The sequence below is a fragment of the Trematomus bernacchii genome, unplaced genomic scaffold, assembly GCF_902827165.1.
Source record: "Trematomus bernacchii unplaced genomic scaffold, fTreBer1.1, whole genome shotgun sequence".
Lineage (NCBI taxonomy): Eukaryota > Metazoa > Chordata > Actinopteri > Perciformes > Nototheniidae > Trematomus > Trematomus bernacchii.
The window spans coordinates 3,939,170-3,963,483 of record NW_022987821.1 but is presented as its reverse complement, the minus strand read 5'-3'; the positions used below and the strand labels follow the sequence as shown (position 1 = coordinate 3,963,483).

At 42.6% G+C, this 24,314-nt stretch overlaps 1 protein-coding gene across 2 annotated transcripts in view; it reads right to left on the bottom strand.

The window, feature by feature from the left end:
- The window catches only part of LOC117499160 (amyloid beta A4 precursor protein-binding family B member 1-interacting protein-like), a 611,089-nt gene that overhangs the window by 204,910 nt on the left and 381,865 nt on the right, over positions 1 to 24,314 (bottom strand). The gene's annotated exons all lie outside the window — the stretch shown is intronic.

The following is a 24,314-nucleotide window of genomic DNA, read 5'->3' as shown; positions in this document are numbered from 1 at the left end:
TTTTCAAAAATGTTAACTTTTCTACAATGATGAGAGACAGTTTTTTTATGTAAGGATTATTCACCACTTTCCCAATGATGGAAATGTACCAGGTTCAACGTATTGTGAGTTTTTTTTCCACACACACACACACACACACACACAACACACACACACACACACCACCACACACTAACACACACACACACACACACACACACACACACACACACACACACACACACACACACACACACACACACACACACACACACACACACACACACACACACACACACACACACACACACACACACACAACACACACACACACACACACACACACACACACACACACACACACACACACACACACACACACACACACACACACACACACACACACACACAGTCAGCAGATACAGTATCAGCTGTACTGTCAGTGTGTTTTCGTTCACCTTACTCAGCATGGCTCCAGGCTTTCTGCACCTCAGTCTCCAGCGGAGAGAGACACAACACACACACACCTGACGCCGTAACAAGCCTGACAGCCTCTTCACCTCATCACACACAGACACAGCGAGGCAGAAACGTGTGCATGCATTTGACAGGCAGCTTACGTGATGTGATAGATGATGTGCAGACTGACGTTGCTGCAGGCACCTAAAACTGCAGCTAGCACTATTTTAATGGTACAAATCGCTGAGTATAGTAAGATTTTATCTCATATAGCACATTGTCATGTCATTAATAGTATGTTTTTCTCAGAAAAGCACATTAATATTGCAATTTTGCTAGCATCTGCATTATTGAGACTGACATAATTCTGTCATGAGTCATGCTCATAAATGAGTAAAGACACAGAGTAGGCATAAAGAAAGAACATATTAGTGAGCAAATTCAAAAATATGTGCTAGTGTTAAGCAACGTTGCACCCCAAAAAGGTGAAAAGGCAAATTTAAGAACAGTAGTGTGCAAGCTTTTATCCGATTTCGCATGAGAAGATTTCTTTTTAAATGAACATCCACACATTGGTACTCATGTTACCTGCCTGTGTACGTGTGTCCGTGTGTGTGTGTGTGTGTGTGTGTGTGTGTGTGTGTGTGTGTGTGTGTGTGTGTGTGTGTGTGTGCATCGGAGCATAGGTAAAAGCATGTTATCTGTTCATCTGCAGCGAGGCCTCTATAGCCTCGATAGGATGGGTCATCTGCTCTTAGGCTCCTCTGTTAGTTTAAGATCCCTTATCTAAAACATGAGAACATAATCACACACACACACACACACACGCACGCACTCAAACACACATGCATAGAGGGCTTGTTCTTCCATGAGTGCACACGCAGCTTTCACTTTAGGTAGAAAGGGGCGAACAAAAGCAGCAAGATGATAGGCTTAAGAGGAGAAATGAGGGTAAAGAGGGGAAGTCGGGACAAAAAGAGCTGAAGTTAAGCCTCAAATGTTCCCTGATGGAAAGAGAGATATGGATATATGCATGTGTGTTATGTAATAGGCAGTGATAGAAAGTAACAAAGTACTTTTACTCAAGTATTGACATACGTGTATCTGAGTATTTCAATTGAATGCCATTTTATTATGCTTTTGGGGTTTCCTGTACTGTGTTATAGGTTGTGTGCATGCACAGTAAATGGTCTGCAAAGGCTAACATCACTGATTCTGATAACATTTAGAATTATTGTACTGCCTTTTTAGCATTTCCTGTCACTTTTAGGATAGAACTGTATCAAGACGGCACTATCTGGACATTCAGATACACGTAGACAAGGATAATCTTCCGCTCACAGCAGCTTTACTGCTTCCTGAAGGCAAAACGTGCAGAACAAAGTAGACCACAGAGGTTTCGCTGTGGGCGGCATGAAGGAAAGAAGATAAAGACAAGCGGTCGGTGCGGTGTGGAGGTGAGACACCGCTTTAGGAAGAACATAAAAAAAAGATAATATCACTTCACCAGGCGAGTTATCTGTTGCTTTTAAGGATGTGAGATGTGTGTTTTACACCACAGATTTACACATGGGTGCCAGTAAATACACTATCAACAACTCTGTTAGGGGTTTCTTAGCCTCACTTGAACAATTCTGTGCATCTGTGCAGTCAACGAGATAAATGAAAAGGAATATTTCTCTTGTAATCTGAATTAAGAGACTGATAGCATCATTTTGCAACTTGCTGGGTGGGCTGTGTATCTTTTATCTGGACATGCGCTGGTCATATAAGGACTTTTGTTATGTGCTAAAGAAGGCCGACGAGGACATGATTTGCTCAAAACTGAGAACAAAACCAAACACAAAGGGAAATCCCTAATAATGAAAATTGAAATGGAACTTCTCTAAGCTTGGAAAACTTAATCCATGAATGAATTTTCACTTTCAGCCTTAGCCATGTGCGTGGGAAGTGTGGTGTGTAGAAACCACAGTAGTATTTACTGTAATAATGCTGCCTTCAATTACACATAACTGCTGTACCAGGAACACAAAGGCACCACATTCTGCAAGTGAAAGCTCAAATTGTGTGTGTCAGTATTAAATTATTGAGCAATCACTTTCAATTTTCTTTCAATTTGTCACAGATTTTTTTCTACTCCCTGATGTGTCTCAACACAACACAAACATACATCAAACCACTCCATTCTGCTGCTCCACACACACACACACACACACACACACACACACACACACACACACACACACACACACACACACACACACACACACACACACACACACACACACACACACACACCACACACACACACACACACACACACACACACACACACACACCACACACACACACACACACACACACACACACACACACACACACACACACACACACACACACACACACACACACACACACACACACACACACACACACACACACACACACACACACACACACACACACACACACACACACAGCATTTCCATTAGGAGAAACACGCTGCAGCTTCAGAGCCGATGCAAATACAAAAACACAATTTGGCCAATACACATGCACCTGTCGGCCACCGTAGCTACACACACACAAAAAAAATACTTCCTATGCTCACATATAAACTATTTTCTAACATGACAGCAGGAAAAACAGTACATGAGACTTCTTTACTCGGAAGAGGGGCACTTAAACGCAGCGTAAACCTGACATTTACCACAAATACACACTGATTTATACACTGTGGATGCCCTGAGGCGGGGGTAATGTGTTCCTAAAGCCAGTTGGAGGCTGCTCTCATGCCTATATAAGGAGAAACGGCTCTCCTGTTAAAGCCTCTGCCGTGCTGGCAGGTTAATTGCATGTTATGTTGAAGTTTAAAGTGCTTCTTTGCGCGGTTGCCTTCTCAGAAATGGAGTTCACCCCCGGTCCTTTTAGATATTTTTACAAGTTTTAACAATAATACAGCGCTTGTGCTTTAGGATAACCGGTACGGTTCTAATTAGCTCTGATCCAGACTCAGGAAGCCGGTTCTGATTTAGCCTTTTTAACGTTGAACCCCTTTTTAAAGCGCACTGCCCTTGTGCCTGAGTATAGGTACACGATGAACCATTGTTTTCTCAGCTTTAACACATTGCACTGCATCGTGTGATTTATGGTCGCGCGGCCTTCAGCGTGCACATACAAACACATGCACACACACTATAAATATATATGCAACCTTTCAGCGCCTATTCGGCTTCATTTGGACATGAGGAAAGTCAATATTGCTCTGTAAGTATATTATATACAGGGCTACATTCCACCTATAATTATATAATATTTAATTGATCTCCATTGAGCTCTTTGTCCTGCAGGACCAAACGTGATCCAGCTTTTATAAAGCAGACAGATTTAGAAGGTATTGCTGGTATAAAAGTGATTGATGCCACATTTCTCATGATTAAGGGCAGTAGCTCAGTCTGTAAGGACTTGGCTTGAAACCAAAGGGTTGCCGGTTCAAGTCCTTATCGGACCAAAAATACGGAGTGTGTACTGGTAGCTGTTGGTTCTAAAAATCTTTCCATCACAGGAAAAATGTATGTATGTATATATGGAGTGAACAACCACATTTCCCCTTGGGGATAAATAAAAGGTCTATTGATGACAATTAGGCAAACTCCATAGTGTATTATTAACCAAAAAGCTTCAGTTTAGGCTAGTAAGTGGACCAAAGGATTGCTATTGACATTGCAACAGCTAAAAGTCATTTATCATTTATTTGTTACCTTGTGTTAACGCTAACCATAACAAACATTATTTCACATGCGATGACCCTTAGCTAACCTTTTCATGTGGTAAACGGTGACAAATGCTGCGTCCGATTCACGCCTGTCGTCCATCAGTTGTTAGTTTTGGATTCCGTGCTCACTTCACAGGTTCTGTGTGAAATGAGCCGCCAAATGTGGCGCTGCGTTCGCTGCCAGAAAGTGCTCCATCCATCACCAAAACACCCATCCATGCATGTAAAAACAATGCACAATAGAGCCAGTGTGCATGTCACCCACGCCCTCTCTGCGCTCATAACCAGGATGAGACAGGTACCTAATGCCCCTATTGTTTCCCCCTCACACACACACACACACATAGACATGTATGCACACCTTAAAGGATATGTAAGTCCCTGAGGTATTTCCTCTATCTAAGCTGCGAGGTGACAGGCTGTCAGAGCCTGGTGATTTAAGCGGTGATTATATAGCCAGGTAGAGAGAAAGGAGGGAGGGATGCACACGTTTACTTCTGCAGTCTTGTGTGGTCCAACACACACCCACGAAAAACGGCGTCACAATGAGGCTATTGTCTCTCGTGGACAAGCCCGGGACGGTATGAGTGAAAACGGGAGGAGGGAGGATGACAGAAAATAGACAACTAATGCATGCAGAGAGGAATAAAAAGAGCCTGTATGAAGACAGAAGGGTGCAGAGAGGTGGGATTATGAAGGAGACGATAGTTTATTTACTAAAATGCTTTGTATAAATTGTTCTGTAAATAAGGATTAGACTGTACAACAAGTTGTTTGGTTAACAGACGTGTCCCAACTGCTGTAGACAAATTTAAATAATTGCCTCATGCAATCATAGCTTTGTAACCTTTTGCATAAAAGCCAGAGATCTTTCCTAACAAAGAAGGCGCAGTGTGTGCTCTCATTCTGCCACTTTAGCGCTTAGCTGCATCGCTGCTGCACCTATAATCAAGCTTAGAGCACCCACTCTATTTAATATAAAAGAGACCGCACAAAAAAAAGGCTTTATGTGACATGGCGTCAGCGCAAATCGGCCAACAAAGAGAAGTCAAACTCTGCTGAACAGCCAGATTACACAGTCAAAGCTGAGCATCAATAGCATGAAGTAATGGGAGCGGTTTGTAATTACAATACCTCAGATGTCAAGATATTCCATTCATATATCAGTCAATGAGGGAGTAATACTTCTTAATGACTGCCTCTAAGTAGCACCGCTAAAGGGCCTTAAAGCCAAAACAGTGCAAACAACGCCTTTTAAATAGGAAGAGATGATGTTTTATTACAATGGATAATGGCAGGAAATCCCCCCCAAAACCATGATTACAAAGCGTTCGCCTTTTAGTGAGTGTTAATATAAAGAGTTTGGGTTTCTATCGCCACATCGCAGACACCATAAGCACTTTTTTTTAGAGATTAAAATCTGCCATCGAGCACACACACACACAACCACATGCACAAATACTTTGAAGTATGCATTAAGAGGTTTTTAACTTTGCAAATGATGAAAAAGAATGCATCAACTATGGAATAACTGATGTGAATAAAATATGTGAAGCACTAAGCAATAAAAAAGCCACAGAACGTTACCTATTGGACATTTTAAGTACACGTCAATGCTATAAGCCCTATAATAAGGTCTTATTCACCTCCATTATATTGGTGTGGATACATATTTTTTTGACAATGATGTCTGTTCTGGATGGTTAATATATGTAGCCAAAACTAAGATTTCTAATATTATTCATTCAAAAGATGCAGGGTGAAATACAATTAATCAAAAATATAAATATCTGAAGTTTATGGGGTTTGCAAAATCTTCATTTAGAGACTTGCCACAGATCCCAGATCCAAATAGCCTGATCACAGCATCAGAGGCCAGAAATGCCAAGCTGCATGGTCACACCTGAGAGCGAACAAACAGACTCAGACACAAACACAGACATAGACATAAATACACAGACACACACGCATAGTCTCGCACACTCCACAAAAAGCCATAAAAACAGGCAGACCAAAAAAACATCCATAAACACAGACAGAGAAACACCGGAACGATTCAATGTCTTTTTTTCAGCCACGTTTGATCTAAATGTGTCACCTGAGCAATAAAGACAAAGCCAGAAAGAGCTGGTTTAATGTGGCCACCACTGTCTAGTCATGTGATGTTCAATAACCACAGACTGCAGGAACAGTGTGGATGTTCAGAGGGTGCAACGATGGGAGGAGAGGCCTCTGCAGCCGACAGACAGGCCAGTTTAGACATGCACCACTCGCAGGCATAAATCAAGGTTAAGTAAACTTGCAGTCAACAGGCGAATGAGGTAAAGATTTTGAGAGAAAGGGGGTGAAATACTTGCACTAGGACACACAAACTCTCAGTCAGACCTGACCTACTTTATTATGTTTGTTGGAATAAGAAGTGAAATGTCAGTCACTGTGTTACTTGAACTACTTGATGGTTATTTTAATGGACTTGCAAGCTATTTAGTTTATTGAGTTACTGACCATTAAACGCCTGATTTGTGATGCAAGCCTTATTTAACTATTTTGTACAAGCTAAAAGCAAAATGTTGGACCTGGACATTCTGGGAATGAAGAATAAAGCAGTTTGAATCAATGCAAACTTTCCTGGCTATTTCCCTGCTTCTCACTCACACTACACATTCAGTACGCCAGGGTTCACTTGGAAGGAGACGAGTTGAACTGAAGTGATGTGAGAAGTCGAAAAATGCATGACTAAATATCAGGGATGGAAAGTGTGCTTACTCAAAGTGAAATTATATATGCCACTTAATCACATTCCTCAGTATAGCCTTACACGAATTGACCAGAAAAAAAGGTAAAACTTTGATAACAAACAAGCATTTTGAGGCCACAAAAGTGAAATAACCTGCTAGTAATCACAAATACACACATCACTTTGACTCTAAAGCAGCCCGAAACAACTCACATTAAAGCAAAAACAGATGCACAACACATTTCTTGCTGTTTTTTGATAGTTTTACTTTAGACAATGGGTTTGTTATTGTACTCACCTGTTTCAACGTGATTCTTCGAGTCGTTTTCAATGAGTGCACTACAAGTTCAGCAGGCCAGGGATCACTTGGAAGGAGACGAGTTGGACTGAAGTGATGTGAGAAGTCGAAAAATGCATGTGTAAATGCAAATATCAGGAATGGAGTACTAAAACTTTACTCAAAGCTAAATTAGTTGCAAAAAAGTGCTAAGCCAAGATACAGGTTTAAAAGCAATGGATATCAGGTTGTCTTTTAAAATAAAGTGCATAAATATAAAGTATAAACATTACGACATCCAAAGCAGCCCATAAAAACATATTTAAGCAAAAAGAGATGCACATTAGGCTATTTTTTGCTGTGTTTTACGTTAAATGGGTTTGTTATTGTACTCACCTGTTTCGACGTCATTCTTCAAGACGTTTTCACCAAGAAGTCCACCTCCACCATAATGCTCCAGCTTGTAGCTTCATTCCAAATGTAGCATACTCCCACTCCATTTCCTGAAATAAAAAACGTTTTAAGCTGAAAAAGTGTACCTCAATCTGAAATATGACAAGTAGTGTTGTCACAAACAGCAGCCTGACAAACCTCACTCAAGGTAGAAATTGCGAAATTAATGCATAAAGTCGCCACTGGAGGCACAACGGTTTGTTATTAGCATGTTAGCTCAGCTAGCTTAGCACAGACCCTGAGAGACGAAGTAGCCTACTCAAGATTTATTTACTGAAGTACTTGGTAAAAGTGGGATTTGTTTTAATTACTTGATATACTACTGTTTAGCTTAACCTATAATAATATATGATAATATTTTAGCTGAATTATATTTTGTATTAATAATTTAAATCTTCAAGGTAACTAGTAACTATAGGCTGTCTGTCAAATAAATGTAGTGGAGTAAAAAGTACATAATTTGCCTACAAAAAAATGTAGAGTAAAAGTATAAAGTAGCATAATGGGAACATACTCAAGTAGGCTACCTATATTACTCAAGTAGGCTACCTATATTTTTTATATACTCAATACTGTGTATATTTTTTATTTCTAAATCTGCCATATGAATATAATTGTGGTATACGTAAGTAATAACTTCATTTACATGTTAGTGTAGGCTACTATTAAATATAAAAACAGTTGCATTATGTTGTTGAAATATGGTGGATTTGATCTTTTAGTAACTGAACGCCACACGCCATGATGTCACCGCCATAAAACCCTGAGTGTGCGTATTTAGGGTGCACGAACAAAGATGTACAGAGAAGAAGAAGATGAAGTCAGGACTGTCTGATGTTATTCTGCTGACCTGGAGTTACTAACCCAGAGAAGCTTTGACCCATAAAGCCAATCACCTTTGACCTCCACTGCCACACACACACATGGCAGCATCTATGTACATAGGAGGCCTTAGCAACTGTTGCTGTTTGGCTTTCTCTCCACACAGAGTCTCTCTACAGAGGCAATGCATGGTATAACTGGAGACGCAATTGCTTTAAACATAAACAGTTCTGGAAAAATCATTTAGATATTTTGTATTCAGTTCAGCACCTAAGTGAGAAGCAATTCCCTACTTCTCTGAGCATGTGTGCATACCATGCATGCATGAGTGTGTGTGTGTGTGTGTGTGTGTGTGTGTGTGTGTGTGTGTGTGTGTGTGTGTGTGTGTGTGTGTGTGTGTGTGTGTGTGTGTGTGTGTGTGTGTGTGTGTGTGTGTGTGTGTGTGTTGCAGGCAGGCCCGGACCCTGATGAAATCTCAGTAATCCTCGGGGGCCGATAAAGCCCTGTTGGTGGCAGTCCGGGAGGGCCCCCAGGAGCTCGCCACCCGGCCCAGCCAGGACCAGGCAGGGACCAGGAGCTGTAAGCTGCTTTCGCTGTGTCAGCCGCCTCATGCCGCGCCAAGACACAGCCAGCACTGCTGTGCTTGTGCAGAATAGGACATGAACACACACAGGAAGCGCAAAAAAACATGGAGGCAATGCAAGGATACAGGCAGAGACACACATCTGGAACTGCATACAAGTCTATATACTTTAATAAAACACACTGTGTGAGGCTTCCACACTGATACCTCAACCCTCATGAGCCACCTTAAAAGCAAGACCCTCCTCTTGGCTCCAGAGTGAGGCTGAAGTGGATTTTCCCATGGTGCAACGCTGACACCAGCAGGCACAAATGATGAACTGCATGCATAAAGCTCTTAAGGTGGACCGGTGTTGATCTTGACTCTTTTAATAAGGCTGGGCTCTTTGCAGGGAAACTAATGGTGTGGATGGTGTGGATGCTGCTGAAGTGATGCATTTCTAAACATATAATATTATTAATTACTGATTTTATTGTATTTATTCTGAGTTTTATTTTTAACCAGTGTACTTTTAGAGGAAGTGAAGGTGCTGTGCATTATTTCACCAAAAGAGGGAAACGGTCCTAGGAGGTGGTCGGGAGAGGTCAGAAGTCACAAGGATACAAGCCAACCATATGTGATGAATGCTGTTTAAGATACACACACACATTCATGGTGTCAGGTGACGGGCTACATTGTCACCTGATTGGTAAATCGAGTGACAAACTCGTGGGTAGGAAAAGGTCAAGTTCATGACTCAAAGGGAAATCTTTTTTATTGAAAGAGAGTATAAGGAGGAAAGCAAGAATGATGCAAGGGATTATTAAAATACATCTTAAGTGGGAAATTCATATGAGGAAGTCATCCAAATGAGTATTTGTTTAACAGTTAACAGCCTGTTGCTGCGGAAACACCCAAATACAATATGGCCAGGTTGACAAGGCGAACATGACATGAACCAAAACTGAAAATACATGTTTTATCAGGCATGCTCCCAACTTGTTTTCCCAGCTTTGCATAGGGATGAAAGGCTTTCAAGATCAAGCGAATAAAAGTATAACCTGAGGGACTTGTGGTCGAGAGACAGAGAGAGCAGATTAGATAAAGTAAAGGAGATTGTAGACACAATAGCCATATGGGAGCAAGGTGTGATAAGAGAAGCAGCAGGACACACCGCAGGACCATCGCTCGGGGAGTCGGGGAGTTAGGGACACACACACACACAAACACACACTGATAATCCAAAGTCATGGCACTAAACAGACAGTGTTAACCAAAAAGTAATGTTTTATATTAAAGGGGCACTATAATGCTTTTGGGTTTTTTCTTTCCTGTAGATATGAACCTTAAAATGAGCATGTCCTCATTAAATACTGCGAACATGTGAAAAGTCTGAGTTCCTGTTAATAGCCTGGTCCCAAAGTCTGGCCAATATCCAAACCCAAACAGCAACAAGGAAAAGGTCAAGTGCTTCGAGTTCTGTTCTACCCCTTTTCTCGAAACATGGCCGTTCTCATTGTTGTTTATCTTAGCTCTAACTTGGCCGCAGCTCCAGGCCTCCGGTCCAAAACACACTCGACAGCCTTACATTTGTTGTGACGTTAGCAAGATGCCGATTTGACGTAGGAACAAAATCTTCCCAGTGATAAGAGGAAAGGGACATTCCCGGTTGTGGAGGGGTGACGTTGCGCTGAGGCAAATCTCTGTCGTAAAACAGGAATCACCTGTCCTCTGTGAGCGATAACAGCTTGAATGAATGGGAACAAAATATTTTGATGCTACTATTAATCCAGCCTGTTTGTAGTTTCAATCTTTATACTGACTCATCAGCTATATCTGAGATAAAGAACACAATACAATTCCTAACCCTTTTTCATTTAGTCCCTGTAATCACAATTTCAGTGCAATCAGTTTTTGTGCCTCAAGTTTTTTGCCTGAGATTTAAAATCTTGGCAAGCACTTCATGTTTCCACTCCTGCAATCTGTTTTCATTAAGCCCCACGTCTCCCTGAAGGAAAAAGACAGCGTTTCTCATTGCCAGGGTAAACTAATCTGTGTCAAATATGAGAGAGGGACAAAGGCAGAGCATTGTTGCTGGAGTCGACGGGAGGAATCGCTGGTTTGATCCCACTTAAACGAGACAAAAGACAACTATTCCTTTACAATACAATTATCCATTAACCGCAAATGAAGACAGAAAATATGCAGGAAATGACAACAGACATTGAGGCTTACACTGTGACAGAATTACTTTCCTGAATAGATAAAAAGAAATTGAAAAATTCTCACAAATCTACAATATGTTGTTTCCACTATGCTGTGCTATTGTACATTTTTAGATTGTTTGCGCGAGTCTTGGAGATATTGGCCGTCTGTGTTCGCTCGGACATACTGTAGCGAGGAATAGAAGGAAGTTCTAAAAACAATATTGAAGAAACTCAACAACTACGTCTCTTTCCAGAAATCTTGATTTGGTTATTCACTGCTAATTATCAGAGCAGCGTTTCAGAACAAAAACATGTTCTTTCTACAATATGACATGAAACATGCATCGACTCATGCATCGATGATGTAGCTCAAGCTATATGGTGACCTATTTTTTAGGACATACATAGTTACATATTGATGTCGGGGGGGGGGGAGTGTGTGGGAGAGATTTTAGCCTTTGCAGACCATTTACATGCACGAAAAAACACACTACAGAAACTCAAAAAGCATCAACGGGCCTATTTAATTTTCTAACGCTAACCGAACTAGAGTCAGTTTTGAATGTAGTTTCATTCTTCACCCTCTTGTTTTGTCTTCCTCCGTCGCTCCATCCTCACTGATCACCAGCCTTCACATGGTGGGGGGGGGGGGGGGGGGGGTTTGTTTGCCACAGGGGTAAACAACCAGCGCCTTGTTGTTTCCTGGACTCCGTTTCCCCTTGTCTCCATGTCCTCACGGCCTTTTGAGGATGACTTGTTGAAACGGCATGCTTCTTAACTTATTTTACCACAAACTGACCCAGACACAATGGTCTTCACCACAGCAGCCTGGAGTCATTTTGACAGACAGAAAGGACTCAGATGATCCCAGCTGGAGTAAGAAAAGAACTACGAGGTCAGAGGCCTGGCCGTTTCTTCTTGTGGGATTGATTCCAAAACATAAAACTGCACACATTTCCATTTATTCCTTGTTTACAAATGCTTACACTCCTCTTGTACACTGCTAAAACATCACATCGCGTGTTAATGGGGCTGGAGCAAAACAGTTTATATTGGCCAGACTCACTTCCTCCTCAAGTCGCATTATTTTTGTTTTTGTCAGCTCTTACTCGTCCATTTTTGTTGCCTTTTTTCTGGTTCCTTGCCCTCGAGTTGCGTCCCTATCTGAACTTGGAATCGTCTTGTTTCCTCTTCTCAACCCTCCTATTCTCATATATTCTTATGTCTTTTTTGTTGACCACACAAGTCAGTTATTCACTCGAGCATAACAAGTCGGATCTCGAGTCTTTAAAGTGAAGGACGTCAGGCAATGAAGGTGAATCTGACAGTAACCCTGTCTAGCTCTACACAGGTAAGAAAGAGCCAGGTTAGAGCGCTCATGCGTTCATTCACGTGCACGCTGCTCGGCTATGTGCTGAGTGTGTCCTCTCGTCTTGTCCTCTCCTCTGCGTCCATTATGGTGATAAGGCCCGCATTGAAGTGCTGCCAGCTCCACAGATAAAGAGCCACAGAGAGACTTTCTGTGAACATGCCGCTCCTGCAGACCCCCACCACCACCCAGCTGGTGCCAGGCACACATCAACATCCCCCCTCTGGAGAAAAACCCCCCGTCTTTCTTCTCATACCTAACTCAGAATATGGAAATGAATTGGAAGATAGTGAATGTCCCTGCAGGGCCGCTCTAAAAACCCTCTCCTCTTTTCTCCAGTTGAACTTTACACCCTTGCCTTCAGCAATTAGCTCTGCGTCAGCTACTTACAGTCCACAGACAAATCAGAGAGGTGACCACGCATGGATACCCCCTCACAAACACTTCACACATCACGAGTTTGGCTGTCCAACTCTGCCCTGTTCGCACATGCTGATCCTGCCATGCAATAACCACACACACTTTCTCTCAGGAGTGTGTGTGTGGGAGATGGTATTGGCTTTGAAGTCCTGCCGGGTGGGTCGAGGCTGGTGCTCCTCCATGCCCCCGAGTCCCAGCATTCCCAGCTTGGTGCCATTTAGCAAGGCCTGCCAACAATAAGGCATATTAAAGCACTTTAGGAGGCACAATAATTAAACCGAATGTCACGTGCACAGCAGGAGGACCTCACCCTCTGTGAATGAAAGCGAACAGCGAGCGAACGCACTTTTTATTAAAGCTTTTACTTGCATGAGGGTGGTCTTTATTCCCTGGAGCAATGCTGTGCTGCACAGGAAGTGATGCTTTATCTTGAAATCATGTGGAGACGTCTTCACCAGAGAAAAGACAGCTGGGTATTACTCAACTGCTTAAATTGAGCAACCCTACTGTTAAGGTAAGAATTATTTAACAAACCCCTTAGTCATTTACCTAAACTGATCCATACATATTCAATATGAGATTTGAAAACTTTAAAGAGACCCTATTATGATTTTGGGTGTTGTATAGGTTTTTGAACAGGTAAATGGTCTACAAAGGCTAAAATCCAGAAGTTCCCTCCAGGTTTTTTTTATTTTTTTCAGTTTTAATACCACGAAAAAGGTTAAAGCAGAACAGAAAAGAACAGAAAAGTGTGTGTCATCAGAAACAACCACTGAAAACACACTCACCATTTATATTATCTTCGGGCTAAAACGGGCTAAAGACTGAATGATTATGCCCTCAGAGAGGATTTTATTTTAATATGTCTCATGATTACAGTAAAGCCCGAGACACGGCGCATTACAGGACAATATGTCTGCAGGCTGCCCTCTTATAATGGACTCCAATGATTACTGAGAACTCAGAAAACAAGCAGAAGAGTTGTCGGGATTTCAACAGAAAGAGTTTCATTACAACCACCCGTTTTTATACACAGAATTACTGCTGGCAGAGAGAGGTTTGGCTATCTAAGGGACAATTGATGTTATCATGAACTCCAGCACATGTTTTCCTGGGTGACATCAGGAGTAGAAAACAGCAAAGGCCTCCACAACAGCTTTATTTGTGTGGGATGATCTGGAGCAGACAGAGAAGATCCACAGAAGGCGGTGCTGGTGGAAGAACTGAGCATCACCATGCTTTGTGTTTACCAACAGAGTTTCCCCTCCAGCTGTGAGGCTGCCCTGGTTGGGTTTTTCCACAGTTGTGCACCGTAGCAACACTTGATTCTTACATCCAACAGAATTTGTGGAAAAAGAGGGATGGAAACATTGTCGTGCACACTTTGATACCGGAGACAGGAGTCAAACAAATGATCTTCCTCAAAATATCTTTGGAAAGCAAGTACTTTGTTTATCCATCAAGGAGCCAATCAAAGCTTGGAGCGTGCAGATAAAAACACAAATTCATTAAGAAAACATGCAAAATAATCTAAAATGGTTTAGTGCATGTACTTTTCTTTTACTTTGCTTGTTCACAAGTCTAATGGCTTCTGGATTACAACCAATCTTCCTTCTTTGTTTTATATACAACTCATTCCTGATGGCAGCAGCTTAAAGCAGCCAGAGAACACACGTGTGTGGTCCTTGATAATCCGTTGTGCTTTTAAGAGGACATGTTGTAGCTTTGATTTACCAGTAGCAGCTGTACTAGGGATCTTTGTGTTAGCAAATCATTCAAAGAGGACATATTACGCCCATTTTTAGGTTGATATTTGTAATTTGTGCCTCTGGTGTGACAAACGGTTGCTAACGAAGGACGCCGGCCCTCGCAATGCCTACAAAGATATCCCAGCACCCTCTATTGGTGCTGAAAAAGTATATTTAGTTGGGTGCAGAATTAACAGTTGAATGATGCTCACATGAATGTATTCAATTCCAATTCACCTGCTGTATTTGAATCTGAATAAAGCAAATTCCATCATTCCTGAAATCCATGCAGGATAGACTGAAATGATTTCATCCTCCCAAGGACATATTGTGACAGGCAGCCACGCTTTGCTCCTCCGACGGTCGCAGATATAATTAACATGGATTTGTGTTCTGCTTTGGGACGTGTCCTGAGCGCAGGTCTCAATGCAATCCACCTTTTTGGAGGGAAGACGCTCAGCAGTCATGGAAAAAAATATGCCTCAATTTCCTGCAATCACTGTGGCTTTACTGTACTTAGTTACTCTAAATAAAAAGGGAGGTTATTTGTGTTTGTTTTCATTCGATTAACTGGAAGAAGATTTTTCCATACGGATTATTCCATTCCTGGTACACAGAGAAACAGAAGAGGTGATATCAATTCATGTTAGTTACTTATTTACATTCAGCTTCACTCTAAAGACAGAAAGTGTAACGCTGCAGTTTCTCGGACATCTCTGGACTTTGTAGTTGCCAGGACAAACAAATAGAGTTGAGTGCAGCAGACCACAAAAATGACAAACCACTTGGTGAAGAGTAAATTCTCCATGTGACCCTCCTCCCCTCCTCTTAACCAGCATGACTTTAACGAGGAAAAAAACACCCGCAGACCCATCATCAGTCCATTACTCCCAACACATTCCAGGAGGGGCTTTATGATGAAGTGGTGGAATCATTTTGGCGTGCCCATTTTTTCCCCCAATGTGCCATGTTTCCTTTGACGTAAAAACTTCCCAGAACTACAATCAGATCCTAGAGAAAGAAAAAAAAACTGAAATGATGCATTGCAATCACACATTTGGCTTTCCAAATTTGATTGCATGTCAAAGATGAGAGGTGAAGGTTGGATGCATTGCCACATTTATGGCGGAACATAATATTCCGGAACATGGTGACATCACTACGGAGCACTTCCGCTTTTCTATTGGCTAGCGCTCAAACAGATTGAACGTGATAGGCTAATGCGCGGGACATCTCTAAGCGGTTGACCAATCACAACAGAGCCGGGTAGATAACCAATCAGAGCAGACTGGGCTCTGGTTTCAGACAGAGGGTGAAAAGAGTACTTAGTTGGGGAACAAGAGGTCTTCACCTTTCACTTATTATCGGTCATTTCTGTCAGTTTCTGTCTCATTTTCCCTCCATCATCAGCTCCCCTGTCAAACATGTGGATCAGAAGTGAGCGCAGTGTTTTCCCAGTGTGTTTGTGGTGATGAAACAGAAAAAAATACCCAGTCTGGTGCATATGGCAGCTATCTGGCTTAATTGCCAGGGATTTCCATTTCCATCGCTTCTTAGCAGTTTAATCATCTCGCGCCGATTTGTTGTGGGCCATCTGGAAATGATACGCTCTCAATTAACTCTCCTCTTCCCCGTTCAAGGTTTTTTAAGACTTTTGTTCCACTTTGAAGCAGCTTCCAGGCCTACAGCAGACTGAGGCTTTCGCTTCATATTCAGATGCTATATCTAAGAGCTGCTGCTACTGCCGCACATCACTTATCTGCTGGCCTTTCCTCCAGGAGCCTGGTCCTCATTACCCCTGAAAGTGGAATGATTGAAAAACAGTTGGATGAAATTTGGAGAGGGGCATTTCTTATTCACCGCTGACAGGTAGTGACGTTTCTCGCAGGATGAGACGTCAAGGCCTGCGATCGTTGTGCCGGGAACCGTGTTTCTGCGTCGTCCCTACAACACCTTTATATCACTCCTGTGCCAGATGTGAAGGTCTGTGAAAAGTGCTCAAGTGGTGCCGTTTTTCACTTTATAAATTAGGTGAGGCTTGAGTGTACACAAGTGGAAAAACCCCAATGTGCCACATTCGATAACAAATGGCGGCAAATAGCAAAACGCTCATAAAAAATTAAATGTATTAACTTCATGAGGATGGAAAAAGTGATTTTGCTTCATCGCGTCTCACTCTCACTTTATTTAGGAGCAGATGTTTTATTGAAATGAAGGGCGATGCAAAGCTTCAATCCATGCAGTCTCCTTCAAATCAATCCACCGTGTTTCCCGTATTATTGCACATGATGTCTTTGTTTTTGTCTGTATGTACACCTTTGAGACACATGTAGGGAAAATCAGACCTCTGGGGTATGAGGTCACATGGCACGTAGCTATAGCTCAGTGATGGCAGGGCGCCAGTTTTCCAGCTTATGATGAGAAACATGTATCTAGTGCAACACGTGCAGAGGAAGGTATGGTGTCAGAGAATACCAGCGCTGCTGCATCATCCTCCTCCTCTTCCTCCATCTCCATCACCTTTCTCGTTTGTCTGGCGGCCTTCCATATGTAGAGCTAGCAGCCGTCTGTTGGTGCAGCGAGGTGAGCATGTCACAACAGGATTGAATACTTCCTGCGGTCCTTGACACTCCGTCGGGGCCCCCCTGTTTCCCCTCGGCTCTCTGTTTAGATAAGGGGCCTCCCACCCTCCTTTCCAGGGGCCCCCAAGCACTTACAGCTGAGATGCAGGCGGGAGTGATTATTTGGACGGGGATTCGTACACGTGCCCGCCCCGCCCCTCCCCTTCCTTTCACAAACTCACCAGCTCAGCAGTGTGAATCCCCAGTCCTCCCATTGCAACCTAGGGGCCCTTTTAAATTCAACACGCAAGTTATTGTTTATTTACTGCAGGCGCTTTATGGCAGCATGAAGTGTTAATGAAGCCATTAGAAGTCTCGTAGGATTACCTGAGTTAGTTATGGGCCTGAAGAAAACAATCCCACTTAGTTAAAAGCCCTTAACAGGTCCACTATTTTCTTAAGGGGCCCTATTATGCTCCTTTTTTAGGGTCATATTAGTCTGTTGTGCCTCTACTGTGACCTATTTCCATGCTTTAATGTTCAAAAAGCTCTTTATTTTTCTCATACTGCCTGTGCTGCACTCATTTATACCTTATTTTAATATTTTTCATAGTAGTTATTTATTAAATCTTGGGTTTAATGACTCCTCTATGGATTTTATTACATATTGCTTTGATGTTTATTTTGCACAACTCCAATCTTGACAATCAGATAAAGTAATAAATAAAGGTTCAACATGTTGTTCTCAGTATTTGGGATGAAAGCAGGTTTATTACTAAACAACGTAACTCAATTTGGAAATAATGAACATTAGTATGGCTATTGTTTTCACTGTAAGTTATGTTTTCTGCAGTACTAAGATGAAATATTCAGACATTGCGGTTACATTTTGAGATTTATGCGTGCAGGCACATCGCTATTAAACTGTATATTTGCTGTGGAGAATTGAAGGATCAGGTCCCACACCACAAATAGTAAACAGTTGTTGAAAGTCCTCTCACAGCAGTCTCACATGTCCTGAACATGAAGTTCTTTTAAATCAGACATAGTATCCTGATCGCCTCTTTGATGAAAACCGTAGCGTAATGAGGAATGGCCGCTTAAGCCATGACGCACTGTGTTTGTCCATTTTGTTCTCCTGACATCCAGGAACCTCAGTAATTTATCTAACACACGGTAAGAAAGAATTTATAAAAAAAAGAAATGACTGACCCTTATAAACGTCAGAGATCAGGGTCAAAGCAACAAAAACCCGGGACATCAAACCCTAACCCTCCGCTTTCATGTTCAAAACATGATCTGAAAACAACTTTGCAAACCTCTGTTTTAATTCTAGATCACAATTTTTGCAGTGTAGTTAAAAATGAATCTGCGTTTCTTTCCATGACTGACCCTGAGTACAACTGGGTATCGTTAAACAGACATGGCAAACAGAATATGTCCACCTGATCCGCCGTGGAAAGCCAACACGTTCCACAAATTCCTGCCTGGTTCAACGAAGAAAAAAGAGGAAAAGTACGGAAGATCATTTGTGGATAATTGCAACCACATTTTCAAGCCGTACTCCACTTTTTGTCGGAGAAGTCTGATCAGACAAAGAAAGAAAAGAGTGATGGGTGAAACAAAGGTGAAGCCACTCGATTCTTTCATTAACAGGAAGCTTCTGTTCTGAGTTTTGTTTTATAGCTCAATAACCTCTGATCCTCTGTCTTCCACTCTTTTCTCACAAGATGTTATATGTTAGATGGATGAAAGGATGCACCATTACAGCCTGTAGGAGCCCGTTCATTCTAATAGACATGTGGCTTCAATGAAATCGTCTGACATGTCAAGGCTGATGGGTTTGATACTTGTTTGCTGATTGCAGAAATTCTGCAGCCTCGTAAAGTTGTTGTGTCCGGTTGAATGAATCAAAAAGGTGATTCAGGTCACAGTAGGATCACATTTCTATTCATTTTGAGAATTTCCTCATGTTTCTGCAAAATGCCTGGCTCTTGAATCGTCTGATTTTGTACTGAATTCCCTCAGAAGATCCTCACAATTCAACGGCGGTGAACTCTTGTTGTATCTCGTTTGCCGAAAGCACATGAATGCAGCAGTGATACGGGTCATTTCTGAGAGTTTTGAGGGATTGCATCTCCTAATGTTTCTACAAAATGCTCTCATAGACACATTTGGGCCAGTCTGAAGGCATTCAAACATGAACAGTATGAACGCATGATGTTTGTGCAAGGCGTGGATTGCAAACATGTCCACAGACTGGAGAGCACAGAAACAGACTCGAGGTGCTTTGTCAGGTTTTCAGATTCACAGGATCAGAGGTCCTTGAGCAAATACCTCACAAATCCCGCTGCTCCTCCTCCACACTCCATGTGGATGCAATTCTTGGGTATTTAGAGCGGAAAGTCTCCACGGGGGCTGCTGGAGAGTAGAAGTCAAAATGAAAACACAGCACGGCACATCTCCCGCGCTAATTAGCAGTTGGAAGTCCTTGGTGTGTACTTGTGTGACAACGGATAGTAAACAGAGACGGGCTTTGTTGTGTCCCCAGATTGTCCGTCAGCTGGGATGTGGGGGGTGTCAAATGTAGCCTCTTTTGGTGCTTCAAAGTCTCTGCAGTGAAGCGCGAATGCATCAGAAGATCAAACCCATCCCAGGGACAAAGGGGGAGGCAGCGGCACGTTGTTGTGTCTGGGACGCCTGTTCTTTTTTTTTGATGAGCCGCACTCACATGACCCTGAACTCCGGAGGACCCCGATTTGATCCCACTTTGCGTCACCTGTCTGCGACCTGTTGACCTTTTTTCTCACCAACAGCTGTTTACTCGTCAAAGCCTAGTAAACTTCTGCCAATTCCCTTAATCTGCGCCAGGTTTTCACCTTTGATCCCCGAGTATATAGGGTAGTCTGGGAAAACACAGCGCCGTTTGGGTGTGTGTTGTCCCGCTTTGTCCCATTTACAAGAAGCCGGGAAAGGCATCCATCCATCGTCCGAATAACTCATCCCTCACCCTCTCTCCCCCTTTGCTCCCAATTTGGCCATGCGTTTCCGTGTCCTACCTTTGTAGGGGGGTGTCCTACCCTTGTACCCTCTTTGTCCATGTCCGTCTCATCTCTTTCATTTTATCCGTCTTTTTCGACCTCTACGTCCTTTTGGTGTCGGCAGAGGCCCAAATCTGGCTCTCCGTGTGGAGCCCGCCATCTTTCTTTCTTTCCATGCAACCATCCCAAGGGAATTTTTGTGTGATATTTTCCTCTGCAAACAGATTTCGGGCAAGTCATTAAAACGTTATTAAATGTTTTTCCACTCCATAAACAGTTTGATTTTTAGAAGTGTTTGAGACAAGAAAAATAATTGGAGTTTTTTTTTGTCAAGATGATGCTTAACTAGTAGGTGCCTCCTTCTCATTTGATGTTTGGCTGGAGACAGAGCCGTGAATGAATGGGCAACACAGAGACGTCCTTGTTCCTGTAAGTCTGTGCATCAGCTCTTTTCCTCCTTCAAACTCATATTCCTGTCAGGGGGCCTCCCATATGTGCTGTGCAATGTGTGCTTTGTCAAGTAAGGAAGGAGAGAGTGAAAGAAAAAGAGATATATCTTTAGGGAAGGTGCAAGCTCTCTCTTTTCTCTGTCCCGCCTCTCCCTAATGCTGAGTGTGCACATTTCCCCCTCCTCCGGATTGTAATGGAAAGTTGTGGAGAGGCTGTAATGGAGGGATAAGCTCGAGAAACAGGCGCTAATTGAAGGAATGCAGTCGAAGAGTCGCAGCTGCATTGTTTAGACACTGATTTTAAGTGGCTACTGTTTCTTTCACAATTAAGATAACCATGGCCACCAAAGATATAAAGTTACTCTGGTGTTTAAAGTCCTTGCATTGGAGCGCTTTCTCCCAATACCTGCTGTGTCCAATCGTGACTTGAGAGGATTGGATTGGTGGAGTTACTTCTCTGCCAACTTCCACTTTCAGTCCAAAAAACGTTGCATTCCTGCGTCCCTACAGCACGTGAGCTAAAAGAAAATAAAAAAAAGCTCCTACTATTGATTTCTCTAGCTTTGGAAAGCTATTTTCCCGGCATCCTTCTCGTGTTGGCACTCAAGGTTTTATGCTGAGCTGCCCAGCCAAAGGTAACGGGTCAATTTATCTGTCAGTCACGTTAATAAAAACTGCACAGCTCCATATAAGGAGGGACTCAAGGCTGGTGCTGTACATCCACACAGCTTTCTGGAAATGTTGAGGCATTTAGGATGATTTCAGGAAGCTCTCGGCTTACTAACTATGTGACACTGGCATCAAATGAGCCTCATTTTGGATTGAGAATTGCATTACAGCGTCAATTCTTCAATGGTTTCACAAGGTTTATAGTAATACTGCCAGTGTGTGGAATCATGAGCTGTTCCCAAAGAATAGTCTATGTTAATGCCACCAAGACTTTGCTGTAACCTGAGCCTAAGTTAGTAATGCGTATTGTTTTGTCGACCATCCAAAAGTTACCTCCACTGTGACTTCATATTGAACAAAAAATGTCTCTTTTGTCCTGCATTAAATGTACCCCTCTTATAAAAGTACCAGCCCCAGTAAAGTTGGTCAAAACCACCACTGTTTGGAATAATGATCATATAAAATATCTCAAAATCGTGAGCTATGCGTGTCAACACGGATCAGTCTAAGAACTGGAAACCCCTCTGATTATTGATCTTTGTCTAACCTTTGACCTCAGCTTCAGAGAAAGTTAAAGTCTCCAGTCAGCACTCAGCTCAAGTGGTCAAATCTCCAAAGGATTAGATATAATTTCAGCATCAAGGTTCAGAACAATCACACTATTTGGTCAGTCCAGTACCAAAAAAAAAGAATTCATTCCATGGCCATGGAAAATAACTCACTCTGATTTTCTGGCAGGTACAATGCATTTTACTAGACACTGGGGTTATGTGAAACTGAAAAATATAAAAGATTTGACCCCAGTGTCAGGGTGGAGGAGGTTTAGCAGAGGTCAGGATAAGGGTTACATAAGATGTTGTGAAACACGTGTTGTTGAATATAGCATTAAACGCATGTGCCTGCCAAATGATAGTCACATTCTTACTATACAGTTCAATCAAATCTGTTATTTGGCGTTGAATGCTGCCGCCATTTTCAGTGACGTCCCAGCCGTTCATATGCAGTGGGACGGGCTATTTTGCCTCGTTAAAAAGGTCATCAGAGGCGAGCAATAACTCGGGTCATCATTCTGCTTTTTGGATAGACTTCCCTTTGCCGTTATGAATATGTGGCTTGGAGAGAATGGAGGAGATGTGCTGAGTGTGTGCTACAACCTGCCAGCTATCTGTTAGCTCCAGTGAGCATCCCGGAGACTGTGCGATCGCTGCAGAAATGTTCAGACTCGCAAGGTACACCACAAAGATCTCTGGAGCAGGAGAGGGAAATTCACCATGGTGGAAAATCCTTCCATCTGAGTGATGTCTTCGTCACAGACGTCCATTAGGCAGACGTCTGTCCTTGGACTCGCTCCGGCTCGTTGACTCTTCTTCTATCTTAATCTGTGGTTAACATGCCTTGTTTTCGTCCTTGGCCCACACAGCTCCGCTCCATCCCTCATTCCTGTTTTCATTCCTTCACACAAGAAGAGGCCTGGAGCTGGGGTTTCTCACTCCGTGCTGACGTAGGAGCTCCTGAGATTCCCATCGCTCTTTCTGCACATTTATCATCTGCTGCAATTACATAACTGTGTGTGCACACAGCGGAGGAGCGGGCTATTGTGCCGGGTTCCTGCAGGAGCTGAAATATCTACGACTCTCTACGATGCTACTGAAACACACATGTGCGTGCACGTGGACGCCACAAAGCTCCCACTGTGTGTGAGTCACTTAACCCTTTGGCCTCTAAGGGTCGACCCCCATTCATAATACCATTAAATGAGACGTTTTAACACACTTGCACCCCTTGTTGGCACCCTGAGGGGAGGATGAGTGATGGTGTCTGCACGTGGGCTCTGCATGGATAATATTTTTGTATTTTTGCATTTGAGTGCCAGTGTGTGTGTGAGTTGTTTTTCATTCATAAGACATACATTCATTATCGTAAGAGAGGAGAAGTTACGCAGTCAGGTATCTCTCCCTCTCGGTGATAACTTGTGAAGCTGCTTCCTCTTTTCTTTTCCTAAGTGAGAGTTTATACCCTTGCTTTCTACGGGGACACATTTACAGTAAGTTCCTATTTCCAAATACCTCACATAATTCCAAGCATGAGAAAGAACGGCAGAATAAATATCATTTGTAAGCCTTTTGTGGGGAACAACTGAAACAACAATGCAGGAGATATGGTTGAAAGAACATTTTAAAGATCTTCTATTGTTGATTGTCTCGCCTCGTTTTTCAAAATAAGAGTCAAAGTTTGAATATTGCACGGCCAAATGACAATGTGCTGGATTAATGAGGCATACATTCATACAGCATGCAGTGTTATGGCACCCAGCAGACTACCACCTCCTGGTATGTGTGAAGGTAATAAAGCCAAACTGAGTGTAACTGTCAGTGGGAGCGGCCGGCCCTGATTAACTGAACCGCTGTTGCGTTAAGGCCTCGACAGGCTCGGCGAGTGCTGAAAAGCTGAATAAACATCCCCCTGCATAGCGCGGGGATACATTCATATTTGTTTTATTAATGAAATAAAATGTGTCTAAGAGCAAAGCGTCAGGTGGTGCATATTTGTTTGAGAGGTTGTGATTGCTGATTTAGGAAACGCAGACTTTAGTCGACTCACGCTCAAGAAGATGTCAAGATGATTCAGCTACATGTCGCAGAGGCTACTGAAATGGGGAAAAGGTCGCTGAAGCCTCATATGTCAGAAGAGAAACTTCCTAATGACCATTTCAGTTGTTGCAATTTGCTGCCGTTTCCAAGATCTCCTCTTTATCATCTGCAGGATCTGCTGTCCTGAAGCCACAT